The sequence below is a fragment of the Erpetoichthys calabaricus genome, chromosome 3 (assembly GCF_900747795.2).
Source record: "Erpetoichthys calabaricus chromosome 3, fErpCal1.3, whole genome shotgun sequence".
Taxonomy (NCBI): Eukaryota; Metazoa; Chordata; class Cladistia; order Polypteriformes; family Polypteridae; genus Erpetoichthys; species Erpetoichthys calabaricus.
The window spans coordinates 296710304-296728208 of record NC_041396.2 but is presented as its reverse complement, the minus strand read 5'-3'; the positions used below and the strand labels follow the sequence as shown (position 1 = coordinate 296728208).

General features: G+C 44.5%; 1 protein-coding gene across 4 annotated transcripts in view; it reads left to right on the top strand.

Annotated features, from left to right (window-relative positions):
* dip2bb (disco-interacting protein 2 homolog Bb) overlaps nucleotides 1–17905 on the top strand; it is a 265832-nt gene that overhangs the window by 88142 nt on the left and 159785 nt on the right. The window lies entirely within an intron of this gene.

Sequence of the window (17905 nt, the reverse complement as noted above, 5' to 3'; positions counted from 1 at the left end):
TGATCTTTGGCAAGAACTTTGTATAGTGGCAGTTAGCGCTCATGGTCAGGGTTACCAGTGGGACTTTTGGTGTTAATATCTGTGTGAGGTTTGCTCATCTGAGGGGCTATGGCAGATGGCACGATGATTGCCAGACGGATGGTATCTTGGCATTCAGTCTTATGGACCTGCAAATCATTGAAGACACAGAGTGGAACGGGGAGTGGATGGAGGGCAGACAGGGGTTGTTAGTGGACAGAAACTGGTAGCAGGTGGTCGCAATCAGGCAGGGCACAGAGTCCAGGCAAGGGTCGGAATCAGGGGGGGCGGTGGCTAGAAGGTAATTGGGAAGGATCTGCGGGGGGTAAGGTACTTAGAAACCAGGCTGGATCTGGGAGCAAATTGTCAAATGCCAACATGATTGCAGGAGAAGATAACAGTTAGGTGACGGTCAATCAGGAACAGGTCAGGATGGAGAGCAGTCACATAGAGGCCAAAAAAGGGATGTTCTGGGGCTAGATGTGATAGGAAAGGGGTCTGGAAGTGGCCAGGTAATTATTTGAGAGGAGATGGTCCAGGACCAGCTGGAACTGGGAGTAGATGGTCAGCAGCCAGCACATTGGGACTTAGGAGCAGTCAGCAGGCAACAGTTAGGGATCGAGAGCTTGCACTTTTGGTAGCATGCACCGATCGTTCGTTGCTGCACTCACCACAGTAGACACTTGGTGACCAGGCAGTTGCCAAAATCAGGGGCATCTGAGGCTAGATGTTGATAAGGATGAGTCATCAAGAGGTCATGTAGTCAGGAGCCAAAACAGAAGGAAGAGACGATGAGGGTTATGGGCGGTAAGTAAGGGTCAAAACCAGGGGGTTGTTGGGCTACAAGGTAGTTAGGGAGGGGGTCATGAAGTGGCCAGGTAGGAGTTGAAAGAAGGTGGTTAGGAAACGGCCAACACAGAATCAGGAGCAATCCTTCAAGGCTCAGTAGGGATGGCCAGGCAATGGCCGAAATCCGGGGGTCTGAAGCTAAAATGTGATTGAGAAGGGTCACTTAAAGGCTCAGTTGAGTGGGTGTGGCCAGAAATCAGATTAGAGGTGGGGGCAGATTATCAGAGGACCAGGTGGAGGTCAAGAGCAAGCAGTAGGAAACAGGACAGGTAGGTGAGTGTGTGTTTACAAACCAGACAGAGGTCAAAATCAGTGGGGGGCATGTGTGGCTAGAAGGCCATTGGGAAGTTAGTTAAGAAGCAGCATGACAAGAAATTGGGCTGAGGGTCAGAAAAGATTGTAGGAGGCTAATGGAAGTCCAGAAGTATTAGGTAGATGGACGCTGGCCTTGGTGAACAGGTAGTTGTGGGGAAGCGGGCACAGGTGGTGGCCAGGTAGGGGTTGAGGAGAGGTTGTCAGAAATCAGGATGGAGGTGGAAGCAGATGGTCAGAGGCCAATATAGTGTTAGAAGCTGGCAAGGGTTAAGGTGCAGTCAGTTGGGAACAAGTGGGTGAGGAGAGTGGGCACTAGGAGGCCAGGGAAAAGCCAGAATTGGGAGGTCTTGTGCTACAAGGTGATTGGGAAGGGTCAATCCGAGACCAAGAGGAGATGGTTAGCGTGGTGGACAGTAAGACTTTAGGGACTTTGAAAACTCGATTTGATGTTTTTAAGAATTAAGTGGATAGGACTGGTGAGCTTTAGTAGGCCGCATGGCCTGTTCTCATCCGGATTGTTCTAATGTTAAGAATGAGGCTGCAGCTGGCAGGAGAAAGTGCAAGGCCAACACAGAGTAAGGGAGCAGGCAGCTGGTGGCTGGGCAAGGGTCGAGACTGAGGGGGACTGAGGCTAGAAAATGATTGGGAGGTGGTGGTCAGAGGTCAGTCCGAGATTTGGGGCACATGCTTGGAGAAGCACTGTGCACATGAGTGTCATTGATGTTAGTAAATCATTTAATGAAAGTTGCTGTTAGAGATCCAGGCCTCTTGATCACAGACATCAGCAGTGTGTCTGTCTGCTGAGAGAGTGTTGACCTCGTTGAGAGTTTTACTTACCATTCATGTCTCTGGTGACTCTTCCTATGAAGACAGTAGACGGATTGGGAGAGCATGGGGAGTCGTGCGGTCACTGTAAAGGGGTGTGTGGCGCTCCTGATATCTCTGCAAAAGGACAAAGGTCGAAGTCTTTAGAGTCCTGGTGCTCCCTGTCTGTGAGACATGGACGCTATCCAGTGACCTGAGATGAAGACTGGACTCCTTCACGTGTGTCTCTTCAGAGAATCCTTGGGTGCCACTGGTTTGACTTTTTGTTGCTCATATAGGCCCAAATGAGGCACATGACCTGCATTGTGAGGAAGTGTCTGTTATGCCACTACGGCCATGTGGTGCGATTCCCAGAGGGTGATCCAACTCATTGTTGGGGACCCAAGTGGCTGGACCAGGCTAAGGGGACACCCGCGTAACATCTGGCTGTGGCAGATAGATGGTCATTTCCGCAGGGTGGGACTGGACTGCGTGTCTGCCTGGGAGGGGTTGCCAGCTGGGAACCTGAGGTGTTCCGTTGTGTGGTAGGTGCGGCAACGCTCTGTAGTGCAGTGCCTGGAGGCCCTCGAAAGGGGTCTCGCCCTGTGGTTCTAGGTAACTTTTAACTGCCCTATTCGTGACCCTAGTTGACCCCGTTATACAAGCAATTCTTCCAAAGCTCTGTGACAAGGAAAGAAATAGCCATCCAGAGGGCTTCAGTCTGCGGGGCTTCTTGGAAACCCCGTGGGCCGAAGCCCTTCTGGCGGGTTGTTTCTTTTCCTGTCACTGTGGGCCAGAGCTTTGGAAGAATAGCTTGCATAATAGGGTCACTAATAGGGCAGTTAAGTTACCTAGAACCGTAGGGCGCGACCCCTTTGAGGGCCTCCAGGCACTGTTTAGACGGTTTATTAAGTTGAACCATAAGGTCACTTCTGGTGAACCCTCTGAAAGGGTGCTTGCTTCAGAAGGCCATATGTTTAGATGGGGGTACTTGTGTATGAGAGGTCATCATAGGCCCAGCCTCTGTATGGTGGGGTCATTGAAGACCAGACCCCATTAAAAAGGCTCACTGCAATTGCAGGCTGGACTTCTGCAAGGGTTATTTGTATCAGAGGGTTGTTGATGCAGGTGGGACCTTTTAAAGGGTCCCTTATTTTTCCTTTCAGTTAACCACTGTAGGTGGAGGTTCCTGTTTTAGCAGATAACTGAATTGGAGGCAGGGGGAGAGGACCTTTTTTGGGTCACTGTATTTAAGATTATTCTCGATGTTCAGTTTTTTTTTTTTTTTTTTAAATGTTTGACGCCCAATCTGCCCACACAGCTTTTTGCCTGCTGGTCAGTTCATTGAAAGTGGGCAGCCTGTTCTTTGTCTCTCAATTTTTGCTGCGCTGTGCTCTTATCCCTTAAATCTGTCCGTGCCTCGCTTTTTTGGATCTTTGCTGTCTGCTCACTGGTCCCATCTTGGCTTCTGCTGGATGGTGACTAATTCAGGCTCTCAGACTCTGCCTTTGGTGTTACCTTCCGATTTTCATGACTTCGGGTCACTGCAGGTCGCCCACAGACTCGTGACTGATTGGTGCCTCCTCCACGGCTGTGCCACGCCTTGCGCGTAGGGAGGCCTGTAGGTTCTGGCCGGCCGTTGCTGGAGCAGGTGAGCTCGCTGTCGGCGGTGCACAGAGCCATGTGAACGCTGACTCACTGATGGGAGAGCAGGGCGTGGTGGTGGTGGCGGCTGTGCCCTGCGGGGTCGAGCGCCACAACAGAGGAGCTCATTTACAGCTGCCAAGACGAATAGACAAGCTGCTGTTGAACGTTGTGAGTCAGGCTCCGTGGAACACCAAGGCTTTGTGTGTTTGTGCTTTTGCTTTTCTTCACTTTTAAGACCTAAAAGCACCCCACCCCCCAAAGTCATCATCTGTGATCTGGAAGACAAAGCGCTACAGTCATTTTGGAAATGTATCATGCTGTAGCAACTTGTGTTTAGTGTCATTCACAATGAGTGTCGCCAAAATGTCTTGTGCTTTGGGTGCTCATGTGGGGGACTTAAGGGGGTGTTTTGATGGTGGTTAGTAGACCCTCCCCTTTTTTTGGTGGTGTAGCCCTACATTGGCCCCCCCAGTGCCCATGGACTAAGCGAGTTAAGTGAATGAATGAATGAATGGATTTGTATTCTGCTTCATCACAACCCCTCTGATTATTAATAAAGTAAACCCATAAAATAAGATGAGTTGCGGTATTGTGGGGTACATAATGGTTGTGATTTGGCTATCTTTAAAAATGAATTCCTCAAGTCAAATCTACATTTGGAATTTGATTTCTAACGTAACACGTCATTGGTACTTTTCTAGAATTAAGCACCATTTTCTTTTTGTTTTTTAATGTTTATTTCATTTACCGCTACTGCGCTACCTTCTTGTTTGTTCATTTTCATCAGCTCTGTTGCTAGGACTCTTGTCACCATTGTTCTGGCATCTGACACCATCGCTGGGAGGTCACCTTAGATCGCGGCGCAACAGATCATTCGCCATTTGTGATTTGAATGAGCTAAAAACATTTGTATATTCCGTCGTATTGTCGACCTGCTTTTGAAAATGGTACTGCCTTTTTTTTTTTTTTTTTACTCCGATTTTGGGTGAAAACATTTCATTTTTTTTGTCTTCATCGGGTATACTTTCGTACGGATTCTAGTGCTGTTGGACAGATGGTAAACATGAGTTTGTTGAGTCGGGGAAAATTCCACGTGAATGGCGTTGAAACCCAGAGATACGACTCAGAAAGTTCAGGGAAAACAAAGTTACCTGAATTTTCAGAGTTGTGACATAATGCTGACCTTTCTTCTTAGCCAATTGTATTAAACAAAATATATATGTGTGTGTGTATATAATATATGTTTTTTCAACCATTCTGTGATCTGCTTCTCGCAACTGAAAGAGGGCACCGTGGTGGATGTTAGCCAACTTGCTGACCAACCACAAGCGTTACCTGGTAGGTAACCACCCATATAATCAGATTGTGATTCAGACTACGAATGCCATGAAAATATATATATATATATATGGTTGAAATAGTTTACTGTCAAATAAATGCAAAGAGTACGCGACACGTGTTTCGCCCTCATTTTGGGCTCATCACGCGTACAAACTCCACTGCACTCCCTCTCGGGAATCGAACCTCGGACGTCAGCGCCAGAGGCGATGCCCCTAACGTTGCGCCACGGTGTGTGGTTCGTTTATTTGACAGCATGTAGATCGGGGTAATTACATTCACGGCATTCGAAGTCTGTGTCACAATCTGATTGTATGGGTGGTTACCTACCAGGTAACGCTTGTGGTTGGCCAGCAATCTGCTAACATCCGCCACGGTGCCCTCAGTTTGTGAGGAGCAGATCATAGAATGGTTGAAATAGTTTACTGTCAAATAAATGCAAAGTGTACGCGACACGTGTTTCGCCCTCATTCTGGGCTCATCAGGCGTACACACTCCACTGCACTCCCTCTCGGGAATCGTATTTCAACCATTCTATGTTCTGCTCCTCACAAACTGAGGGCACCGTGGCGGATGTTAGCAGATTGCTGGCCAACCACAAGCGTTACCCCTGGTAGGTAACCACCCATACAATCAGATTGTGACACAGACTTCGAATGCCGTGAAAATATATATATATATATATATATATATATATATATATATATATATATATATATATATATATATATATAATAGTGAAAAAATGAGTCTCAACACACTAAAAAAAGATTTGGGGCAGCCACCCGTATATTGTTCCTGGCTGCAAAAGGATTTATATAAACAAGAAGTTGATGTCAGGTTGAGTTCCAGGACTGAACTGATCAGGTTTTGGGATATGGAGTCTCTATAGGCCGGCAACCAGAAGTGACGTCATTCTTTGTGCTGGAACCAGAAGTGACATTAAATCAGGCAGGTTTTCCCGTATTTGGTCTGCTGAGATAACAGAAATAGGTTTAGAGCACCCCGCCACCCCCTGGCTTAGTGGGTAATTACCCCCACTTGGTCCACTCAGCTTCCTTCTAATCGCACATATGTGACGTGAGATACTGTGTGTGTGTATATGTGTATATGTATATATATAAAACTAGCTGAACCCCCTGGCTGCGCCCACATAGTAATGAAACAGGACAAACTTTAAAAATCAGTAGACGTTGGCACTATATCTTATCATGTTCAGCTCTGTCGGGAAAGCGTTCCCCCACCTAGGGAGAAGAGCACATGGCCGTGATATCTCTGGCTATCAGCAGCTATCCTCTAAAACACATGGAGCTCTGATCTCTCTCTCAAAAGCGTCAAACGTTACTCCTTAACAATCTGTAGATGATGATGTCTGCTGAACAAACGGGTATCGCTAGCTAAGCAGAGGCGAGATGCACTCCAACACGTGGCGACAGGTAGACCAACTCGAACAGAGGCTGGCGCATGAATGGGGAAGGCCCCGCCCCCCTGCTGTCCGCCCACAGCCACTCTCTTGGATTTGCATAAATACATCGGTACCACAAGTGAACTCTGGTACTTAGCGCAATGAGAGAAGTCGCAAAATCAACTGGAAAGTTTAAGCAAATTCTAGACAACAGCCAGATCTAAATCCGTTAAGTAATTATCTCGTGTAAAGTGAACAGACAGACAGAACTGTGCTTGGACCGCAAAATTTTTACAACTGTTTTTTAGCGAGCACCTATGGGCCAAGGGTAACCTCCATTCCAAATTTCAAGTCCCAAGTCCTGATGGTTTGGGAGATTTCATGATGAGTGAGTCAGTGGTATTTTTTTTATTTGTTTTTTTGCAGATTGAGTAACAAATCGGGGTGATCTCGCTATTCTCCGAATAATCCGACTGCAAACCCAAGTGAACGTGCCGAAGTGGAAAACTGAAACTTCACTGGAAAGATGAAACTCTGAGTAGTCCGTTATCATGTGAACACAGCGTTTCACTTTGATTCTTTCCCTGGTCCACTACTCAGTTTCGCTGGTTGTACAATTAATAATAGTAAATCTTTACATTTATATAGAGCTTTCCTCACTACTGAAAGCACTTCTTTTAATACTTTCTGTTTTATTTACTTTCTTCTACTGTACAGTTAGGCCCGGCTCACACCCCTGTGTATGCAGTGTTATGCTGTCAAATTAGCCAAAAAAAATAAGTTTAGAATATTTTTTGCAAAGTTTGCTATACCACCTGCACTTAAGAAGTGACCCACCTGCAGCTAAGCATGCTGAGGCCCGGCCAGTACTTGAATGGGAGACCATCTTGGAAAAGCTTGGTTGGCTTCTGGAAGAGGTGTTGGTGCCTACCCTGTGGTCAGAATGTGGAGCTCAATGCTTCCAGTGCAATGACGGGGACACAGTGCAGTAAAAATGGTGCCGTCCTTCAGATGAGATGTAAAACCGAGGTCCTGACTCTCTGTGGTCGTTAAAGATCCCTGGGCATCCTTTGTAAAGAGAAGGGGATCTCTCAATATTCTGGCTACAGTGTCCACCATGGCCTGGTCATTCTGGTCCCCTAATCATCCTCTGTGTCTAATTCTCTCTCCCTCATCCACTTCGCCACCTAACAGCTCATGTTTGGTAAGCGTACTGGTACAAAAATGGCTACTGTCGCATCATCCAGGTGTGTGCTACACATTAGTGGTGGTTGAAGTGGCTCCCCACTCACTGAAGTGCTTTGAGTAGTGTAAATGTAAAAAAATGCTTATTAAATTCAAATTAAAAACAAGTAAATATTGGAATAAACTTTGGTTAACAGTTCTGGATGTTACGATGTACATTTGTATTAGCTTTTTTTTATACGGCTGCAGTAGTGACAACAGTAAGAGTGAATCACACAAACGGTAAAAAAATAAAAATGGGCGAATAATCCTAGTGGTCCTCAGACAATTATTTAAACATAAGAGCCATCAAAGTCCCAAATATCTGCACCACCGTTTTTTTTTTGTTTTTTTTTTCCCTCCCAGTCCATCACTAACGCTTGGGTGCAAAAGTCCTTCTAAGAACAGCAGGCCATAAAAGCGGCCATGAAATGGAGCTGAAATCCGCACAAGGCACATGGGATGGCACCGTGCTTTGCTACATTATTATTGTTTTTACATTTAATTTACGTGTGCATCTGTAAATCATGGCGGGTGGCTGACCCCCGATGCTACCCATAGTGGTAGCATTGCATATGGATCACGACCAGTCTTGAATGACCCCTGCAACTTCCCCATACACCCCCCCCCCCCCACCCGCTGTGATGATTGTGCTCATTTCACCAATGACAGAGAACCACTGACGATGGCGCTTCATTAATCTAACACTCTGACCTTCTCCTGATCGCGTGAAACTATAAAAACCCTTTGACGATCGCACCAGATTCACCCAGGGGACCGCCTCACTTCCACCGCACATAGGCTGTGTCACGGTTACATTAGGGACTTGTACATAACCAGCTGTTAAACAGAAGTGCGTCAAGAAACCTGTGGAAATAGTCTTTTATAGCGCCTCACTGGGACTGCACTCTGATCATTTGTCAAGGCAGCTGTTTTCTTCCTTGTTGTGATTCTTGCATGTCAGTTGATATTTTCTTTATTGTAATATTTCTTGAGCTTCTGTCAAAAGCTAAAGGACAAATAAAGTCCTATCTCTGCCCTTCTCCCTCTGTCTGACTAAATGAAGTCACCACGTCTACAATATCGAGTTATATCTTGTGACGGTGCGGGACGGCCCCACACTCCCTTTTGACCCGGCAACTGTCAATAGAGTCTCCTCAAAAGGGAACAGGGAGAGAGGAGCCGACCTGCACTGTCACATTTGGTGGCCACGGTGGGATGAGCCAACGTGGTGAGGAACTAAAACGGAAGGAGAAACCGCTAGTGGAGTACAATGCCAGTCTTGTAAAGAACCCACAAACTTAAGCCTAAGGAGGACATTCTAGAGTCTGGAGCTTTTTCATGGACTTTCTTTATTGCTTGCTTGTATAGATATATCCTCATTTGCCCGGCTCATCTTTGGTTACGCTATCAACTGGTGGCGGGTTTGATGGGCTTCTGAGGGGAACAGGGAGTGTGGAGCTAATCTGCACCATCACATCTTTCTATAGTAAAAAAAAATCTTGGGAGTCTTGGAAGGAGACGAGATGTGATTTTCTCGGGGAGACACTTATACGTCCGGAGCCAGGAGTAAAGGACAAAGAGTAGATGACAAAGTAGAACGTCATAAGGAATTCAAAAACGTTGGCGCGGTACACATGCATAGCAGGTTAGAGATAATGGAAGTACGAAAATTTGAAAGTCTCAAAAAATGATAGTAAAGATCGCATTAGTGCAAACAAATGGAAATAACAGAACAACAAAAAGAGATCGAATATATTGTTCGGAGTTCAACTTTACGTCGGAGACTTGTAGATTGTCTAATTCGTGTTGCCAGCGAGAATTAAAAGATTCCAAAAATGTTGTTGCGGTATGAAGTCCCGTGACACAGAGACTTCGAACATGAGATTTTTTCAAGTCACGCCCTACTTACAACTATTTTCAAACATGACCACAATCATCTAACCTCAGAATGCTTTTGGCAGACACACTTCCTGCACTCTTAGCTGATGTATAAATATATATATATATATATATATATATAATATAAATTTTATCAGGACAGTTTATTTTATACGTTCTACATGACACGTCAATGACTAAGCAAAGAAGGAAGAGCATGGACAAACATTCGAAAAAGTCATTTTTATTATTTGAGAGAGAGAAACAATAGCCACTCACGGGCAGTTATACGTTGTGTTGTCACAATGAAAGTCCAAACACGGAATCAAAATTCAATGCGATCTTGAAGAAAAGTTAATTCCAAATATTGTTTTTACTAAAGTTTTAAAGTAAAAGTGAAAATAGTGCATATGTAACAATTCACAAAAAAATAAGAATCTCTTAAAATTGTATATCCGGTAAACCAAACCCAGGGGCAGGCGAGCCCCCTAGTAACTTAAAAAAATTGAAAGCCAAGTTTGAAAGCAAGCCCCTGAGTGCACCTGGATGTTATGCTGTACATGCATCAGAGGACATTTTCGTCCATTTTATGCTTTACTGCGGTCATTTTTTTTGTTGGTGTTTTTTCTTTTGGTGTTGATCTACAACAGCACCTGCTGCCAACCACCATAGTTTATATCTAAACAGTAGAAGATAAACCGTAAATAAGTTTCAGTTCAGTAAGGACTTGGTTAGAAACTGTCTAATTTAGGAACACGTTGAGATTTGGGTTAAGAGTTACAGTTACAGTTAGGTGACACCTGTTCTGTGACCTGACTTTGGTTTCAAAAGATGTGATGTCCTGTTTTTTGAGAAGAGCCTGCTGAGGCAGAGGCTTGCTGCCCTCTCTGCCACTCGCAAAATGCCAGGAAGGTCTCTTAGCATCAGATGACCTTGACTGCTAACTTCTCTTTCCTCAGCACCTGCTCTCTTAGTAAGTGTGGTTGCTGGCACTGCATATGCTCCTCTGTCAAGTATTCCTGCCCTGAGTGGCAGCAGCCGCCATAACGCCCACGCTTCTCATAGCACTGCATAATGAGCGTGGCAGCACACTGCTGGCACGTCCCCCTCTCTATTTTCACTGTGTGGCTGCACTTTCAGTTGGAGTTTATTGTCACAAGTCAACACCACTGTGAAATTCTTTCTTGCATATCTCCTCAAAATTAATGTAATAAATAATACCAGCCTAAAATACTCACAAAGAGTTTTAATAATTTTATTATGCAGAAAGGCATAGGGTGGGCTTGCATCCTGGCTGGGACGAATGATCCGGTACCTGACTGGGAGGTCCTCATGATGGGCAATGATCGTCCGTGGTCGGGCTTCCTAGCAGGTATGGTGTTCCTTTTCTAGCATGGGGTGATCTAATGGATGGACAGAAGGGGAGACTGCTTTCCAGAGAGACAACAACAACATTTATTTATATAGCACATTTTCATACAAAAAGTAGCTCAAAGTGCTTTATATAATGAAGAAAAGAAAAATAAAAGACAAAATAAGAAATTAAAATAAGACAACATCAGTTAACATAGAAAAGGAGTAAGGTCCGATGGCCAGGGTGGACAGAAAAAACAAAAAAAAAAACTCCAGAAAGCTGGAGAAAAAAATAAAATCTGTAGGGATTCCAGGCCACGAGACCACCCAGTCCCCTCTGGGCATTCTACCGAACATAAATGAAATAGTCCTCTTTGTAGTTAGAGAGCCATTTATTCCACCCCCCCCCCCCCCCCCCCCGCATGCCTCTGCTAGGACTCCTGTATGCTTTCTTCTCAGTTGTAAGTGATGGTTGGCCCTGCTAAGTTCCTTGTGTGCCACCAGGTGAAAGCAGCAGGGAGGAGGGTCCCACATTTTCGGAAGTTCTTCCAGGGTGCAGTGTTGTGGCGCCGGAAATTGGTCCCGGGTCCAACATATAAAGAAAGCTGACCTGCGCCCCACCCAGGTGAGTTGGAATTGGAGTCGGGAGAGCAGAAGGATAATGCTCACCTGGGAAGGAGAATTACTTTTGAAGAGGCCCCGTGTAAAATTGTTTATTTAAAATCAACTCTTGTTTGTTTGTGTGTGGGATTTGGGGATCTGAGATGCACTCCCTTTAGGCCACCGTATGTGGGTGTGTGCACAAATAGGGGGGGATGCAGAGGGTGTGTTGCATGGGGCCCATAAATAGCCGCTTTGTCTACAAGGGGGTACCAACAGCCCCCCCCCCCCTAGATTGTGTGGATCTTTGGAAGTTCCCACTGACTGAGGAACTTTGATACAAGGCCAAATTTAAAAAAATCTTTCATACTCACTTTAAAAGCACTTGTGGTACCCCTGTTAGTGAATAAGTTAATATGTGGTATCCTCTTTAATAAAATCCCTGTGTGCGTCCAGGTGTCCGTGTGTGTCTTATGGTGAAGTGCGCATGCGCGGTGCGACGCACGATATTACTGTCAGAGAAAATTACAGTCGTTTTACGGAAATACAAATCAGTATTACTGCGAGAGGAAATTAAAGGTACACAATACAGTGACGCATATTACAGTCACATACAAGCCAGTATTACTGTCAAGAGGAGATTAAAGGCATATTACCGACGCACACGCCTGTATTACCGCCAGAGAAAATTAAAGGTATATTACGGACGTACAAGTCAGCAGACCTACAAGACAGTATTACTGTCACAGAAAATTAAAGACACACAATACATGGTGGCAGCCCACGAAGAATGGTCAGCTCAGCAAGTAAACATCAACAAAAGAAAGGCTGAAAGAAAGAAAAATACAACTAACAAACAGAATGAGGTCAAGGTCCCTTGCCATTTAATATAGACTGTTTCTACTAATGTTTATGTACTACTGTTCTAGCGCCCGTTATTGTAACTGGCTTAATGACTAGTATGTTTATAAAATTGTGTGTGTGTGTGTATGCGCTATGTATGTATATGTTGTAAGAAAACAAAGGGAACAAGATAAAGGTTTGGGGGGGATCGGCCCCATATATTGTCAGGATTGCTGTAAGGCAAAATATCTTGTGATTAGATACAACAGTCATATAACAGATTCCAGCAAGCAACAATAACAGCTTTCAGACGCATACAAAAATGAAGAAAACGTCTTTCTCACATGATCAGACCTATAAAGTTGAATTTCCGTAGGTATAAAGCAGCCCCCCCAGTATCTTCTGGATTTGCTTCGAATGAATAAAATGTTAGATTAAAGTCCTCAGTGTTAATACTGTCACAGACAGGGTGTACAGCATTGTTCATAATGGCCATCAGTTTTCTCTTATTCTGTGCACCTCTGCCACCTGAACTGAGCCAGCCTTTAGTAATCAGCTCGTTGGTTCGTGTGGGCTTCTCTTAAAGTGACGTTACCGGCCCAGCACACCACAGAGCTGTAAAAGATACTAGTACTTCCGATTTAAGGATGTTGGTTTTTTACATTTGGTTTGATGCGCAGTAGACCCCTTTTTTTAAACTGCAAGACTGGGCACCAGGCAGGGTCATTTTAAAAATGCTTCATGTAAGAACATGGAAAGTTGTGTACCATTACTACTTTCTTTTGTGATCTTAGGAGTTGTAGGTGGGCAGCCAGAGCCTATCCCGGCACTATTTGGCTCTGTGGCGTACCCGTGCATTGCAGGGTACTCCCACACTTCCTTACACAGGGTCCAGTTTAGGGGCACCTATTAACCTAACACACATCTTACAGGATGTGGGCATAAAACCAGAGTAGCCAACGAGAAACCCACGCAGACTCAACGAGAGCTCGCAGACTCCACACAGGTTAATGACGACCTGCACCGCCATGACAGCAGCTGCATTGATGCAGAACTAAAGTTGTCCTCATCCTTACTGCGGGTATTTCAAGTGTCGAGTGCAGGGCATTAGTTCTTTGTGGAACGTTAGATGTCTACACTCGGCACATAAAGGCAGGCTGCAGATCATGTCGATGCTCCTAATGGTTCACGCTTGTGATAAGCTGTGATGCTAACGTCACCCACGCCTTTCAGGAAGCTGACCTCATTCAGAGTGAGACGCCCGCTCTTCTGGTAACGGTGCATGAAACTGGTCACACGTTGCTGTTGCACTGCATGCCTACGATTTGATTACAGTGAATCTATAAACCATATTGTGATCAAATATCCTGGTTATGTTTACCGAAATAAAAAATATCTGATGAAATACCCTTCTATATTTATTGAGCCGAGTTTCTGCTGAAACATCTACAAGTATATACACTACCGCTCACAAGTTTTAGAATCCCTCCGTGTTTTCAATTTTGATGGCAATGCATGCATTTTAATGACTTAGTGTTTAATGAAATCAAGGCATAGAACAAATAAACAATAGCAAAAAAAAAAACAAGTCAAGGAATCCTTAAGTAATTCAAATTTTTTGATCCATCATAAACAACCAAACTGTGCTAACCCTTTTGATTCAGAATGCCAGTCACCAACTCTGCCTCCAGTTAAAGAAGCCCAGACCTTTACACTTCCTCCTCCATCTTTTGACAGTTGGTGTCACACACTGCAGAACCATCCTGTCACCAACTCCACGGCGTACAAACACCCTGCGTGATGAGCCGAAGAGTTCAAATTTGGATTCATCTACCCATAAGACTTTCTTCCGGTCTGCAGTAGTCCACAGCTGGTGTTTCAAGGCCCTCTTTTGTCCTTTAAGGAATGGCTTTCTTACTGCCACTCACCCTGTTAGACCTGCAGCACAAAGTCACCTCTTCACAGTTTGTCAACCTGCACTGTTGTGCTGTGAGGCGCCACTCATGCAAGCTGGTGACCCTCAGAAACATGTCCTCTGATTGGCTTGTGACTTTGGCTCTGCCAGCTCTCTGCCTATCAGAGTTTCTTCCAGTTTCCCGTTGCCTTTGGATTGTGTAGGACACCTCTGTGCTCAATGACACTTTCATTCTCTTTGCAGTTTCTCTAAATGAAGGGCCTGCACTTCCAAGGGTTATAAGGCTTGGCCTCATTTCATTTGTTAATTGCCGTTTTCTTGCTATTGTCACTGGAATATTGTCCAAGTGGTACTTCAGAGAGTGTACTAACAGTCTGTTCCAACTCTGCTTTAACCCTTAAACCGCCGGAATCAGCTATAGACAGTTCCCAATGCAATTTGCCAGCGCACCGAAGCAGAGTATTTTTGGCGACATACATTCATTGAACGCCGCAACCGGCTATAGTCGCTTCCCAGTGCAATTTGCCAGCACTCCAGAGCTGATCAATCCGTGCTGTACATTCGTTGGGCAGCCGGCTCATGACCACTGCTGCCCCCTGGAGCACTGCAGCATAGCATCACTGAGCCTGGGATTCAGCGTCGGCCTCTGTGTGCTCCCGTGCAGCCAGTTCAAGCGCAGTTGGCTCAGTGATTTACTGAATTCCATCAGTGGTGTCCGTTGCACCTTGTGCATATTGTTCCAGTAGTTTTTTTTTTTTATAGTTTTTGCAGTTGATTGGCAGTGTGTAAAATGATCAGTGTTGCAGTAATTGTGATGCTCTTTGTATGACAAAAAAAAAATGTGTTCCATTAAAATTTCACATTTTGTTTGTGAATTGTGATGTTTACTTAAAAAGTGTGCCAAAAAAGTATTTGGTGTCCAGGGGTTTAAGGGTTAACACACACCCACACACACACACAGGAGTTTTAAGTAATCAACAGAAGTTGGGACACCTGTGCAAATTGTTGGCTTCATTTACTTGAATTGCTGCAGAACATCTGTAGGTTGTAACCTATTAGTCGCTCCCTGCAGAAGTCCCATTTGTAACATTCTAAAATGTCCTATCTTTCAGTTTTTGCTAACCTAAACTTTTAAATTTAAACCTCTGGCGGTTTACTGCTTACCTTGTCACCATTTTAGGTCATTCATTGCGTTTTAGCTAATTAAATTTGAAGAAAAATTTGGAAAAATGGAGGTGTTCTAAAATGTTTGACCGTTAGTGAAAGTTTATCAGACTGATTTTCTTATACCATATCCTGATCCGCTTAACACATTTTCTGAGTAAAATTTCCTTCTTTAAGTTTATCAAAAAATATACAAATAAAATATACAAATATAGGAATTGTAATAATAGCTGCTGTAACAACTTATGTTAGTCGTACTTGAGCCTGCACAGATGGACCACCATTGATTTGCCAACACTTTGTGTCAAGTGATGTCATGGGAGGTGGGATACACTTTCAGGCTTCATTGCTCAATTCAGATATTTTTTTTTACTTTTATTTTTATTTATTTTTACTCAGATTGAATTTGCCTGTCTTGGCGGTACACATTTATAAGTACAAGTGACCCATAATCTAACCGTAATGTGAACGCATTTATCCTCTGAAAATGGCATGCAAGCACGCATTGATGTATGTGTTTGTGCACGAGTCACCTGCGTCACCAACAACAAAAAATGTGATGTTAGTGACACGACGCCTGGTATCGAGAGAGACAAAATGGATGGACTAGTACCTAGTATATGCATCGCATTCTACTCCTGAGGAGAGCAAAGGATTCGCCAGCTGTATGTGATTAGTCGGAAAAACTAGGGGGGGAAAAAAAGCCACATGGCTAGCTTTTCCCGTTTTCGCCGCTGTGGCTGGCACTGCTGCGCCAAGAGGTGTATGGGTATAAGAAAGGAGCCATGCAATGGCAGGACAGTAACTGTTGTCACAGCTGTAGCTCTCCTCCATTGTTGCTTTGCCCTGCTGTCGCTGCTGACTAATGCCAGCAGCACTTGGCCCATGCGCAGAGACAGACCACCACAAGAATTCCAATCTGACCATTCTCATTCATGTCGCATGGCCACGATTTTGAGACTTATCCAATCTAGGACCACATACTGTATGAACGTGACTCAAACTTGATTGGAAAAGATCAGATTTCTGTGTCATCACAGCCCTGGAAACATCAGATTTGTGTCACGTTAAGGCAAAAAATAACTGGGTTTGAGTCACGTCAACCTGGTAATGTGGATGTAGTCTTAGACCCTTCTCTAGACACTCGCCGTGTATGGCTGGTCTTGTGTGTTGCAGGAGCATTTTGGAGACCCTTCACATGAGGTAAAATGGGTGGTGAGCGAGATCTTCTGGTGGGACACATGTTCAAACCTCTCTTCCAGCCCTAGCGAGGAGGCGGAGACTTCTGCAGAGCCAATGATAACACTTCCGACCCAAACTAGGAAGCCCCGCCCTTTCTGCTCGTTCCAGTATATTAGAAACAGAGTAACGTGAAGTCATCGATCATTAATAAGACTGCATGGACACAACTAAATTCAGATCGCTAAAACGATCATCTTACAACTTCACATTTTTCATTTCCTTTCAGTTTATTAGCATTGCTTTTTTAAACAGGGATCTTGGGAGTCCCCAACATCTATTTTTGTCCTGTTTCCTCATATTCAGCAGGTAACGCAAGACTTGCATGGCCTCAAGAGGAAGAAGCAGGCCTCACTGATTTTTTTTGTGTTATTCGTCTTGTTCTTTTTTATTGATAAAGCTGGCAATGTGAGAATTCCAGCATTGCTTTTTTAATTTGTAGGCATGCTGGAATTGTGTCTAGAGGCATTCACCTCTAATAGAGTGTACAACTTCTGTACTTTTGATAATTGTGCATATTGCTGGCCACGATAAATCAGTTTTACTAATGGAGAAATGTGGCTGGTGAGGGATTATCTAGTGAATTTAAGGAAAGCCGCCTGTTTGGGGGTGTGAAACAGCTGCGCTCATTAACACCTTTTAAAGCCCACTGTATGAGAACGCTGGCTCCCCCTGCCATTTTCATTGTGTTCACGCTGCTTGCTTGTCATTCCGCTGATGGCCCGTTCTTTCTTGCCCTTCCCAGAGTGTTAAATGCCCACACTTGTGTCTTTGCTATGAATAACTTGGAGAACATCAGCATGTCGCTCTCATTTCTCCCCGTCCCCCCATCTTAACCTTTTCTCTCTACGGTAGTAGCCCAGTAGTGGTGGCCTTAATCCTGACAAAGACATGTGCAATGAAGTCCGTCTGCTTTAAGTTTACACGAGAACATGGAACTTAGTAGTTTAGTTTGTTGATGCTACAGAAATAGGATGAGTGGAGTTTCACCTCAGGCAGTTTAACCAGTACAGGAGGAGGATCTGGACAAGGATTCAACGTGCTTTGGTAAGCAGGTTTTAAAGTAAATACACGTTGAAAAGGAGGTGGGGTGGGTTGGGTGGTACTGGAAAGTTGAGGGATTCTAATCGTGACTCAGTGCAGAATTAAATAGGCCAGTGGAGACCAAGATGATGCATGAAAGAAGAAATGGTTTGTTTCAGTGGTGATGGTGTACCTGTCACTAGTGTAAAGTCCTTTATAAAAAAAAAAAAAAAAAATTAAGACAAAATGCCCATCAGAAGACTTGGGGTACCAGCTGCTATGCCCTG